The sequence below is a fragment of the Macaca thibetana genome, chromosome 5 (genome assembly GCF_024542745.1).
Source record: "Macaca thibetana thibetana isolate TM-01 chromosome 5, ASM2454274v1, whole genome shotgun sequence".
NCBI classification, from domain to species: Eukaryota; Metazoa; Chordata; class Mammalia; order Primates; family Cercopithecidae; genus Macaca; species Macaca thibetana.
In genome coordinates this window covers 139,614,209-139,628,061 of record NC_065582.1, presented here as the reverse complement: position 1 = coordinate 139,628,061, position 13,853 = coordinate 139,614,209, and the positions used below count along the sequence as shown (strand labels likewise).

General features: G+C 36.6%; 1 protein-coding gene across 7 annotated transcripts in view; it reads right to left on the bottom strand.

Annotated features, from left to right (window-relative positions):
- Positions 1 to 8,300, bottom strand: part of LOC126955253 (cytochrome c oxidase subunit 7B2, mitochondrial) — a 184,356-nt gene extending 176,056 nt beyond the window's left edge. For 3 of the 7 annotated variants that reach the window (XM_050791632.1, XM_050791633.1, XM_050791631.1), the window contains exon 1: positions 8,111 to 8,275. The gene's annotated coding sequence lies outside the window, so the exon portion shown is untranslated. Of the gene's footprint in view, positions 1 to 3,903; positions 3,927 to 8,110 lie in introns of those variants that run through there. The other 4 variants (XR_007725854.1, XR_007725853.1, XM_050791637.1 and 1 more) reach the window with 3 other exon arrangements.
- Positions 8,301 to 13,853: the final 5,553 nt, after the last annotated feature.

Genomic DNA, 13,853 nt, shown 5'->3' with positions numbered 1-13,853 from the left:
AATAAGCAGAGAAAATCTGTTTTTTCTTGTTCTTACTTGGGTAGTTTGGCTTCTTGAGTAGAACAACTGACCCGGCTCTCACTGTCTCACCAGAAATGTAAGAACTGGCGGCAGGGGAGGAGGGTGGTCGTCTTTCTCATGAAGAAATCTGCTACTGACATGGGGCACCTCAAATTCAGAATAAAATTAATACAAACAAATACTGCTATGATTTGAATGTTTGTGTTCCCCCAAAATTCATTTGTTGAATTCTAACCACCACAGTGATGACATTAAGTGGGGGCCTTTGATAGGTCACCCTCATTAATCAAATTAGTGCCCTTATAAAAGAGGCCCAATGAAGCTTGTTTGTCCCTACTACCATGTGAGAATACAGCAAGAAGTTGTCATTTATAAGCAAATGGTGGCCTCACCAGACATAAATCTGCTGGCTCCTAAATCTTGGACTTCCCAGTCTCCAGAACTATGTGACATAAATTACTGTTGTTTATAAGCTACCCAGATTATGGTATTTTGTTGTAACAGCCCAAAAAAAGACAAAGACAAATGTTAAAAACTCAACACAATGTGAACTTTATATTCTTAGCAGTTCTAGAACCTCAGGTGTATAATACGTAACTTTATTTCTACATTTTATTATAATTTCTGCCTTTGATTACCTAGTCTAGCATAAAGCTTCAATGTGTTTATAAATTCAGACTTTCCTGTGATTTCTTATTCTGGTTTCAGAAAAAGCATATGTAACACTGAGGTATGAAGGGTGGCATTCAGATGATCCTTGTTCATTTTATTTGTGATATCTTGTGGTAATATAACCTGTCATATGCTCCCTCAACATGATACTAAACATGGATTGCTACTAGAGCAGATACTGAAAGTTATGGTCTCACCGATGAACCTGATTCCCACCTCAGCTATGAGACATAATCAACGGAAATTTCTGATAAATCATCCTACTGTCCTCATCATAGTCTTCCCACTCTGATGGAGTTGGGGGTAGAAAAAATCAGTAACTGGCAGTCCTACCCGAGTTCTAAACAATTAAGCGATACAAAGGCGTTGTCTTAAGATGAGATCAATATCTTACCTCTGCATCAAATAAAGCACATTTAGAGAGTACAATTTAATCTGTTGTATGATTAATTTTATGTGTCAACTTGACTGGGCTTAAAGATGCCGAAATAGCTGGTAAAACATTATTTCTAGGTGTGTCTGTGAGGGTGTTTCCAGAAGACATTAGCATTTGAGTCAGTAAACTGAGTAAAGAAGATGCACCCTCAGTAATGCGGACTTACGTCAGCCAATCTATTGGGGATCCAAAGAACAAAATGGCAGAGAAAGGGTGAACCAACTCTCTCTCTCTTTAAGCTGGAACAGCCATCTTCTCCTGCCCTCAAACACTGCAGCTTCTGGTTCACCAGATTTCACATTCAAAAACTTACATCAGTGGTCCCCCCGAGTCCTCAGGCCTTAGGTATTACAGTGGAAGTTACACAATCTGTTCTTCTGGTTCTCATATTTAAGGACTCAGTCTGAATCACGCTATCAGCTTTCTTGGTTCCCCATCTTGGGACAACATGTTATGGGACTTCTCAGCCTCCATAATTGCATTAGACAATTCCCCTAACAAATCTCTTCTTATCCCTGTATCTATCTCTATATATCCTATTAGCTTTGTTTCTCTGGAGAACCCTGCCTAATACATCTATGAACAATGGGTTTTCCAATATTACACAGACCTTCCCACTCAGTCTCAGCAACAGTATGAGGAAAGTCCTTCTCTTACCCCTGTAAAATGGAAGAGCAGAGCAACTTCCTGAGGACAGCTGAATCCCAAGAAAAAAAGGAGGACAATGTTCTAGTTTCTTCTTCTAAAGTCAACAATCATATAACTCCCTTAACTACTCACATAAAAGTTAGACCAAGAGATCAAACACGTTATAACAGTGGACCTTCCACATAAAAGGAAACATCACAAAAAGAAATAAAGCATTCTATAATCCCTTCCATATACTAATGATCTGCAGCATTTTTGTTCTACTAAACCACTGGACTTAATCATTAAGCTTATGATCAGTCAGCATGGCTCTCCTTCAGAGAAGGGAATCAGCAGCCTATCAAGACATTGCTTCTTTGCTTCTTCCATTTCATGAGTCACCTACACTATCTATGACTTTAGGTATCATTCTGAGGCCACTGTTAGCAGTTAAGCTTTTTGAATCCCGAATTCTCCAAAGTAGGTCAAAACTACATTAATTAAATTAAATCTGTAGTCATTCTACAGTCTGGCCAACATGGCAAAACCTCGTCGCTACTGAAAATACAAAAATTAGCCAGACGTGGTGGCACACACCTGTAATTCCACCTACTCGGGAGGCTAAGACACAAGAATCACTTGAACCTGGGAGGCAGAGGTTGCAGTGAACCCAGATCACACCACTGTACTCCAGGCTGGGTGACAGAGGGAGACCCTATCTCTAAAAAATTAATAAATAAAAATAAAAATAAAAAAATTGTAGTTAGTCTATAACTAAAGCTGAAAACTTATTACTAATTCTATGTCTTATCAAAAATTATGACAAGTATATATCTAGCATAATACATCAGGGTCCTGCGATAAGAACAAACAACATAAGAAATTCCAAGAATACAATTCTAACATTATAGAGATAGGCCAAATTTGAAAATAAGCCCTTTCAATTATTACATTCCCAAGAATAAATTTAATGCAAAAATTAAATCACCTTGGAAATTCAAATAAAAAAACCATTAACACTCAAAGGAATTAAAGTCCATAATCAAATTTTCATTTCCTTATGAGCTACACCTTGAAAATGTTCAAATCACAATGCTTAGATAAAAGTCAATAAAACATCATGATGAATTTATTCTTCTGCCACTTCTCAGAGGCATTCTTAATACTTAGAATGGGCATACAGTCATGTGCCACATAACAACATTTCAGTCAATGATGGACTGTCCTATAATATTAAAATGGAACTGAAAAATTCACATCACCTAGTGACATTGTAGTCCCTGTAATATTGTAGCACAATTACTTAGTTTTTTAAATAAATTCAGTGTAGTCTAAGTGTACAGGGTTTATAAAGTCAACAGTAGTATACAGTAATGTCCTAGGCCTTCACATTTACTCACTACTCTCTGCCTCACCCAGAACAACTTTTAGTCCTGTAGGCTCCTCATTCATGCTAAGTGCTCAATACAGGTGTATCATTTTTTATCTCATACAGTATTTTTACTCTTCCTTTGCTATGTTTATATATGTTTAACTACACAAATACTGACCATTGTGTCACAAGGACCTTCAGTATTCAGTAAAGTAACATCCTGTACAGACTGGTAGCCTAGGAGCGATTAGCTATACCATATAGCCTATGTGTGTACTAAGCTATACCATCTAGGTCTGTGTAAATACACTGTATGATGTTTGTAGAATGATGAACTCACCTAATGATGCATTTTTAAGAACATATATCCTTGTTGTTCAGCAATGCATGACTGCAGTTCCTCCAGGGATTCAGAAATTATATCACATCAAAGACAAATTTTCCTAGCCACATTGTAAAGAGCCCAAAGAATAATCATCCACAAAAAAAAAAAAAAAGTGGTGAGCTGTAGCTGTATCTCTACCATATTCTTATGACCTCTGATAAACTAAAACTGAATCAAAGATTTAAATGTACAAAGGGAAAGAAATATGAAACCATGCAGTACTAAATGAAAACACACAAATTCCCTTAAAATCTAGAATGAAAAAGACATTTCTAAATGACTAAAACCCATTACATAAAGAAGGAAATACTGATAAATTGTACTACATTAAAAGAAAAATCAGGGTCAAAAGACAAATGACACACTAGGGAAAAAATATTTCAAACTCACATCATAGGCAAAAGATTCATCTCCATCATATAAAAAGAGCAGCTAGAACTCAAATGGAGATAACAGTGATAAATTCCTAAAAATGTTCAAAGAAAATGAAAATCACTTCACAGAAAAATTAAAACAGCCCTTAAAGAAATGCAAAGGTATACAACTCATTCACATGTTCTTATTAAATAATAAATACAAATTAAAACAACACAGAATATTTTTCACTTATCAGACTGTCAAGAATCCAAATTTTCATAATACTCTGTTAACAAAACAGATCTCACACCATAAGAAGAATGCAAAACGGTACAACATATACAGGGAGAAATTTGGTAATACACAAACATTACACAGGCATTTATATTTTGATAAAACAATTCTACTTTTAGGAATTTAGACATGCAAGCATCCACTAGCAGAAAACTGTTTATGATGTATTCACATCATAAAATATTAATTCCATGCAACAAGGAACAGTTTTCCACAGACTGAAAACATGCAGTTGACTGAAAAAAAAAGAGGTACAGAGCAGTGTATGTAAAGTCTGCTATCTTTTGTAGAGAAAACGAAAAATTAAGAATATAGATTCCTATTCGTATGTGTTTGCATATTAAAAGACAACACATTAGGTATACATAGTATGGTAGAACCTACTAAACGGATTACCTACCTACTTACGAATCTGAAGCCAGATTGCCTAAGTCTGTTTCTGTCACTTCCAAATTAAAACCTTTCCGAGCCTATTTTTAATATGGTGAGTATAGACATTCAAATACCTCAGAGAGCTGATACAAGATATAAATGAGTTAATATTTGCAAAGTACATAGGACTGTATTTGGACACTTAAGTATTATACACTTTTTTTTTTTTTAAGCAACAAACAACTAAATAAATAGAACCTGCAGGCATGGGTAAATATATGAATAGAAGTAAGGTTTGTCAAATTTACATTTTTCCAACTCTTTTAATTTTACAAATGTATGGTTCAAAAACAATACTAAAAGAACATATATACTCAACACAACTGTCCACACACCTATGTAATACAAACATAGCCACATTCCCAAACCCTAAAACAGTTATCCCAAAGTACACTGTGTTCTTAGAAACCAGAGCTGAATGTCATCTAGAGGAAGAAGGGGACATGAAAATATTCTTGGCTGCAGCCTCATCAGAATGCTTGTCATTTATGTGAGTAACACAAAATCCAGAAAACTCCCATCAATACGATAATTTTGACATTAAGGATTCATCATAACTGGGAGTAAAATGCGCTCAGCATACTGTTGCCGCTCTCAGAGAATGACATTTGAGACATTCCTACCTTCCAGAAAAGTTTAAAATTTTCCAGTCAAGATCACCAGGTTTTAATTAAGTATAAAATTTTCCCTCTACAACCTGTTTTTAAAACCTTTTCATTTTCATTCCCTCTCTGAGCCCTCAGTTTCTGCCACTTTGGTGCAGCTGAAGGTGGACTCTATCTTACAAAACAGAGCCTACCATCTCTGATAAGCATCTATTTCAATACTATATTACAGTAGCTCCTTCCACTGTTTCTTGTTACAGAATTGATAAGTTGGTGACCTGCCAAATAGGGAGGGTTTCTCGCTCATCTATTTATTTCAGCTGGAAAATCACTCTCAGTAGATTCCTGAACTGAAGCTGCAATTGATGATTCTGCAGCCTGAGCCTCCAGAGGCTGAAAGAGAACTAATCCTTTTCCATGTGCTCCTTTACGCACTCTTTCATCATAAAATTGTATAGACCTTGAATGGCATTTTTTTCTGCTACATATTTTTCTGCAACAATGAAACACACTTCTACTTTTTATTTTCTTCTATTCTTCTCTCACACCTTTCAGAAAGTTTTAACTGTTCTTAGCTATGTAATAAACTTAGGAAGCTGAGTTTCTAACTGCTTAACCTGCTTATTAATTTGGTCTCTTCTCCAACACACATAGTATTAATGCTGTTTGCTGGAAATGAATACTTCACTACCTTATTTTTTTTTCTATGCATTAGTCTTTTTCTAACATACTCCTCTAGTTCTTAAGTTTCAGAATCTTCTTCTCTATCAATAACAATGAAATCAGTCAATTTTGAATTTACTAAAAGTATCTACCATTCAAACATATATTTTCCCCTCTTCTTCCCTGAGACAAATAATTCCACACAGGAACTTTTCTCTCATTAGACCAACATCTAGTCTACTTAAGCTTGAATTTATCTTCTTGCCTGTCTCGTTCCAATATGCCCCTCTTGCTTGAGCCTTGTCTTGAATCTAATTTTTGGGCACAATCCTTCAAAGCACAAAATATGACTACGTTCAAAATCTGTAATGGCTATATTACCTTGAAAATCACCTAATGATACTGTGAGTTCAACAGATTTCCCTAGTCTTAGTTTTACCTGCCTTTAACGTCATCCCTTAACTGTGACTTCTTAACAGTTTTTCATTTCCTGACTCTCTTTGAAGGAGCCATTCCATTTGAGATCTTGCCTCTTTCTCTTTTTGATTAATTTGACTCAGGTTCTTACCTCAATCTAGTAACAACCAAACTTTTAAACTCTCCTTTTACCAATCCTATGACATACAACATTTAGATCCTCTTGAATCTCTATTTCCTTCTTATAGATGTCTACTTTAACTTCAAATCTCATTTTCTATGTCATTTCTCTTAAGCTGGTGTCCTAATTTCCCAAATTTGCTCCTAAAAACTTTTCTTTTTCTCCAGCTCTAACTTATTGCTTCCATTTTTCCACTGCTCTCTATTAACAATGAAGCATAAATTTTAAACTACTCTAGCACCTAAAAATCCTAAGCAAAAATGATTTTTAGAACCAGATATTCCAATCATGAGACTTTTAAATTGCTTTCTCACTGTTTTTGCAATAATTGTATTGAATGGTTTCTCATCATCAATTTATGAAGAAGGTATATGCTCTTAACAAGAAGGGTTCCCGTTGCTTTTTAATTTAATATCCATCTCCATAATTTGATATCCATACGCACCTCCTATGGATGGAGTCACACTGTGGATCTCAAAGATCAAAAGTTATGACCAGAGTACATAGAATTGTTAAATTCAAAGCCACCCTGAGATCATAAAATAGGAACAACTATTAAATCGATGGCCAAGTCAGGTAACTCCAAGATTTGTCACTCCAAACTTCCATCTCTTGTCTCTGAAGAGGAGTCAAAACAATATAAAAGATCAGAATTTGAGCAGACTTTTTATTTTTTTTTAGACGGAGTCTCTCTCTGTGGCCAGACTGGAGTGCAATGGGGCGATCTCAACTCACTGCAACCTCCGCCTCCGGGGTTCAAGCGATTCTCCCGGCTCAGTCTCCCGAGTAGCTGGCACTACAGACAAGTGTCACCATGCCCGGCTAATTTTTGTATTTTTAGTAGAGACGGGGTTTCATCATGTTGGCCAGGATGGTCTTGATCTCTTGATTTCGTGATCCTCCCGCCTCGGCCTCCCAAATTGCTGGGATTACAAGTGTCAGCCACCCCACTCGGTCACAATTGGAGCAGACTATATTATGTCCCCTATGTAGGCCTGGCACTAAACATTTCCTGAAAATATCACTGGCCATACTAGAAACACTTTGAGATCTATAAGGCTCGCACACAAAAAGACTCTATAATCAAACCCTTCTCTCAGTCAAGGCTACTTAGAAAAAACTGCGTCTACAGATTTCAAAGCCAAGCAGCAATAATCACTTGACCAACACCCGTTTAACAGGGATGCCTCAGCACTCCTGGTCAGATTTTGTTTGCTGAGTCCCTCAAAGCTTGTTGGCTTTTTCTTACAGCCCAAGGTAGGCAAACCTGCTTATATACAAACAGCCTCTCTCCTGTGGGCAAAATTGCCACTACACTGAACATATGTGATCGGTACCTAGAATTCTGCCACCGCGTAACACTTTCCACTTTAGCCATGCCAAAAGATACAACTACACAAATCGCTCTGCAACATGGAAGTCCTTTCCTTTTCATTTTCTTTTTACTCCCATCCTATGTCCTAGACGTCAGAGTGACAGAAGGTCCAAAATATAACGTCTTTCCATTCCCTCTGGGAGAAATGAAACAAAAGAAGTGGAAAAAAAAAAGTTCAAAATATTTCCTGATAACTGTTAGAGCAACGAGTGAAGGCTGTGTCTTATAATTGTCAGCTTACTGATAACGAACCCCAGAATTAGACAAACTTACCAACGACGTCACGGTTAACAGCCAAAAGAAGATGGCGCAGAGGCAAATTCTCAGCCTTTCCGTTTTACAGCCTGGAGGGGTCCGGTTAAACAGGTACTTCCGATGAGCAGTTTCCGCAAAAGGAAGAGGCGGTCCAAGGACTGCGCGTTCCAAACTGACCAATCAGATAAATGATTGCTATCTCCACAGGGGAACTAAAAAGACAGCCATTAGGAGTGTTCTTCTAATATAAGTCCCTCTGTAATAAAGGAAACAAAAGAATTGAGATAGGTGTTCCTACCTACCAACATAATTCCTAGTAACACCTGTTGGGATCTTTTCTTTCCATGTCGCAGCTCTCTCTTGGCAAGCCCCCTGGCTCCGTGTTACATCTTTATCCCACTTGGTGATGAGGGAACTTTGAGATTGCCTGCAACTCAAAACAAGTCATAAATCCAGTGTAGCCCATCTGACCTCTCCTAAGCATGCTAGGATGCTAATTATGATGACCACATAATATTTTGTCCAAACTGAGACCCTTGAAAGTGAAAGAGGGCAATGGAATTAATTAAAATTATGTGTTTTACTATTTTTTGAGATTTTTGAGACTTTATATTGGTGGACCAATAAAGTGCAATTCAAAATTCATTTTGGAAATTAAATTAGTTCTTAAAATTAAAATGATATAACTCTATATTAAAGCTAAAACGTTTTTTAAAGCCTGTATTGATAATATGAACATTATAAAATGGCACTTTGGGAGGCGGAGGCAGGTGGATCACCTAAGGTCAGCAGTTTGAGACCAGCCTGGCCAACATGGTGAAACCCCGTCTCTACTCAAAATACAAAAATTATCTGAGTGTGGTGTCGGACGCCTGTAATCCCGGCTCCTCTGGAGGCTGAGGCAGGAGAATTGCTTGAACCAAGCAGGCGGAGGTTGTAGTGAGCCGAGATCGTGCCATTGCCCTCCAGCTGGGCAACAAGAGCGAAGTTCCATTTCAATATATATATCATTCTTGCCGTATGCTGTGCTGATGTATTTTAATTAGTGTTTTGGTCTGTAAGATTAGGTCACTGGTATTTTCTAAAGAATGTATTTTAATATGGTATTATTGCTTGTAAACTTTTTAAATCGCCTATAGTCTTCTCATATATGAACTTTATGAGTGATATATGTAAAATTTTTGACATTTTCACTTAACTCTTCACCATATATTATAGTATTTTAAATTGAGAAAATAAGCTCATAGAAATCCGGCTAAATAGAAAATATCCTTTCTATTTTTTTTATTTTGAAATATGTAATTTTTCAGCCCAAATATATTTGCAAGTACCTTCTTTTTGCCTCTATTAAGGGAACCTATCTTCAACAAATGTTTGTATGAGACAAATTTCATTAACCTTTTTGTTATTTATGATTCTTTTGAAGGTTTTACAAATTTAGATCCTGAAAATTGGAAAGCCTTTTAAATTTTATGTCGCTAAAAATGTGAATTTATACTACTTATAGTAGAAATCCTATGAAAAAAATTATATAAATTTAAAATATTCCAAAGCACAATTATAGAATGTGAAAATTAAATATTATATAAAATTTAAGATACAATTGAAGTTGTTCATATTATCCCTTGATTTTGAGTGAGTATTTGAAATATTTTCCTGTGTCATGGGCTTTGTTTTTAATAACTACAATCTGCTATATTTTCAAAACCCCTGTTTTATTGGCACAACGATTGAGTTCTTTGAAAATTTTCAAATGATTTTAACACAATTCAACAACTTTTTTCTGTCATAAAAAGTTTACTATTTTTGTAGATAATTTAAGTTTATTTACAAAGTTTTTTTTTAAGGATCAAATGTTTGCAAAATCCTGTTTGGAAGCAACAAAGAAACAAAACGTGCTATTATGTTTAAGTCTACTTTTTTGTTTGTTTTACTCAATTCCAGTTTCATCACACATAAAAAAAGATTCATCTAATTATTACATATAACACTATTTATGAATATTAACAATTACAGCATATATATACACATATATACATATATACATATATACATATATATACACACACACACACACGTATATATATTTTCCCCCCGAGATGGAATCTCGCTCTGTAGCCCAGGCTGGAGTGCAGTGGCACGATCTCGGCTCACTGCAAGCTCCGCCTCCCAGTTCACGCCATTCTGCTGCCTCAGCCTCCCCGGTAGCTGGGACCACAGGCGCCTGCCACCACGCCAGCTAATTTTTTCTATTTTTAGTAGAGACGGGGTTTCACCACGTTAGCCAGGTTGGTCTCCACCTCCTGACCTCGTGATCCACCGGCCTTGGCCTCCCAAAGTGCTGGGATTACAGGCGTGAGCCAACACGCCTGGCTTACAGCTTATATTTCAATTGCAGTTTAGATACATTAATTAATTGTGTGCATACCACAGCTCATTCCAAGAATATAGTTATCCCATTGGATTCCCAATTTAATATGAGTATTTATTTTCTCCTAGGATCTTGTGTTCTTCCCAATTCAGGTTCATATTCTACTGTAATAATTGATTTTAAATATTGCTTGAACTGAATATAAAATCGCATTTCCAATAGCAGCTGATATTTTACTCTTTGGAAGAATGAATTTTCCAATGTTTTAATTTGAGTGCATAAATTAAAGTAAGTTTTGGTAAATAGTAAAATATATATTTACAATATAGTTAGTTTTTCTAACTTTCCTGTGCTGCTAGTGTCCCAGACCACCTTCCTTCATTAGTAAGTATCCTTAATGATGTATTTAATAGAATGGTTGTTGTATTACTCCATTTTCATGCTGGTAATAAAGACATACCCCAGACAGGATGATTTATAAAGGAAAGAGGCTTAATTGGCTCACAGTTCCATATGGCTGTGGAGGCCTCACTATCACGGTAGAGGATGAAGAAAGAGCAAAGTGATGTCTTACATGGCAGCCAGCAAAAAGCAAATGAGAGTCAAGTGAAAGGGGTTGCCCTTATAAAACCAACAGATTTCATGAGACTTATTCACTACCACAAGAACAATATGGTGGAAACTGCCCCCCACGATTCAATTATCTCCCACTGGGTCCCTCCCATAACACATGGGAATTATGGGAGCTATAATTAAACATGAGATTTGGGTGGGGACACAGCCAAACTATATCAGTGGTGAGTAAGGTTTGATCTGGAAAGGTCAGATAAACAGAGACAGGATATTGCTAGTTGTCTGTCAGGTTTGTCCATGTGTTAAAATCATAATATTGTTTACTGCACACATTTCACACTTTTTAAAATGAGATGATAGCAGAAGCTACAAGTGCAAAGTCAAGATCTAACAAATCCACACTGACTTATTTTAATGCAAATATAAATAGTAATTTTTCAACAAAAATAAAACATCTGGGATAAATAGTGTGTTGAACAAGATGCCAAGAAATAAGATATACATTCTTTTGTATGGTGTGTTTCTGTGAGCCTGATGCCTTCAGAACTTGCCAGATGAAGTACACATATAAGTCAACTATGGCAAGATCTTCTCTCACCTAACATCTTTCAAAGCACAAACTTTGTTTACATTCCCTATCTCCCACCCCTTCCCAGGTCTTAGTCTTAGAAGTGAGAAGAGGCACAATGTGCTCACCTCTTCTTTTCATGTAAGTCTCATCTGTCTGCAAAACACCAATCATCCCACCTTTGTTCTCAGTCTAGATCCCCTCACAAATCCAATTTGAGGGAGATGAGTGATTGGAACTCTCTAAAGCAGATTTGGCCAACTGTCAGGTTAGCTTTTTTTTTGTAATGGAATATGAGGAGAAATTAAACTAGAGGGCCAGGAGGAAAACAGGAAGGATAAGGAGATGAGTGGTGTATAGCGTAGGTCTCAGGAAAATGTGTATAGAGACATTTGGGGGCAAGGATATGGAAGTAAATGTGGAATATGGGGAAAAAAGATGAGAGATGAAAGGAGTTTTTCAAAAGTGTTCATTTGTGTTATATGTACACACTTCATGTTTAAGGAATCCAAGTAAATAAATTTCCTTTTAAATTAATTTGTATCACTGTGCTGTTATTCTTTGACTACCATGCTGTAATTCTATGATTTCAATAAGATAAAAAAGAGAACAACCAATGGAATTTAGAAAAAAAAATTCATACAATAATGTCTTGATCAAGAAAGAATTCAAATCTAAAATAATTATTTAGCTATACTAGCACTTGTAAAATGTATTTTATCTATGATACCACACTGCACAGCCCTGCAGCCTGACTGTGTGACATTATGAAGGGTTCTATTTCATGCTTTCTGGAAAGTTTTTGTTTTTTAAACTAATGGTTTGCAAGTTATTTGGCAGAAGTGACATCTTTATTTAGACCCTATGAGCTGCTTATTTATATAGACCATCTAACATTGTGAAATTTGAACCTCAAAAACTAATTTCAAATTTGCCTAGTTTCAAATTGCCACTTAATGGCTCAGTTGCTGCCCACTATCAGATCTGGAACTAATCAACTAATTAAAGGGACAGTTAAGGGAATGGCATAATATCGGCAGGAAGGATATAGCTTTAGTGGTACAGTCCCAAAACTCAGAGTTTCCTTGATTTATTAAATCGTATGGTTATTTTTAGTGAAGGTTTAGAAAGAAGCCTCTCTACTCTGGCAATTCTTTTTACTAGAACCTGAATGACCTCTAATGTTAACACCCTGCCTAGAAAAACATCTATGATCCAGTTCTCTCACAGTCTTGTTTATTGTGTTATGAATGTAGAGATATGCATCCTTTATGGGTTTCATTGAAGAATAAATAGTTCTTCCTCTAAATTATCTTATCTGGATTAGTGCTTGACTATTAGGTAGTGGCAGCATACACAAAAACATACCAAATAATACTGGTCAAAGGGAAATGATAGCTAGGGTTATTTTTCTTAGGCTACAATTATATACTAACTATAAGGTAAATTATCCAATCACATGTTTTTGTTTGTTTGCTTGTTTTAAGACAAAGTCTTGCTCTGTTGCCCAGGCTGGAGTCCAGTGACACCATCCTGGCTCACTGCAACCTCTACCTCCCAGGTTCAAGTGATTCTCCTGCCTCAGCCTCCTGAGTAGCTGAGATTACAGGCGTGCGCCACCACGCCCAGCTAATTTTTATATTTTTAGTAGAGACGAGGTTTCACCATGTTGGTCTGGCTGGTCTCGAACTCCTGACGTCGTGATCCACCTGCCTCAGCCTCCCAAAGTACTGAAATTACAAAGCGTGAGTCACCACACCAGTCCTCGATCACATTTTTTACATTTCAATGTAGAGGATCTAGGACCAAGTCATCTAAATTTCAGTTTTTCAGCAGCCAAGAAGGTGTGAAATGATGACATTCACTAAATAGACTACTGAATAGTGTCAATACATATGACAATTAAAGATGGCCACAATACTTTGACTCTCTTCCATAGAGAAGCAAGGCCTACATCCCTTTGTCTTGAATTGGAGTGGACTCTGTATCTACTTTGACTAATAGAATATGGCGGAAGTAACAGTATGCTAATTTGTATGCTGGGCAGTAGTGGGTTTGCTATTTCTACTTCCTGTCACTTGGAATGCTTACTCTGGGGGAAACCAGCTGCCACATAAGAAGTCTAACTTCTGACACTGCCATCCTATGAGAAAACTCAACGTAGCCACTTGCAGAGAAAGATCCTCAAACAACCACTACTGTTGTACTTCTCTCCACCCAGGCATCAGGCCTGTGAGTGAGAAAAGCAC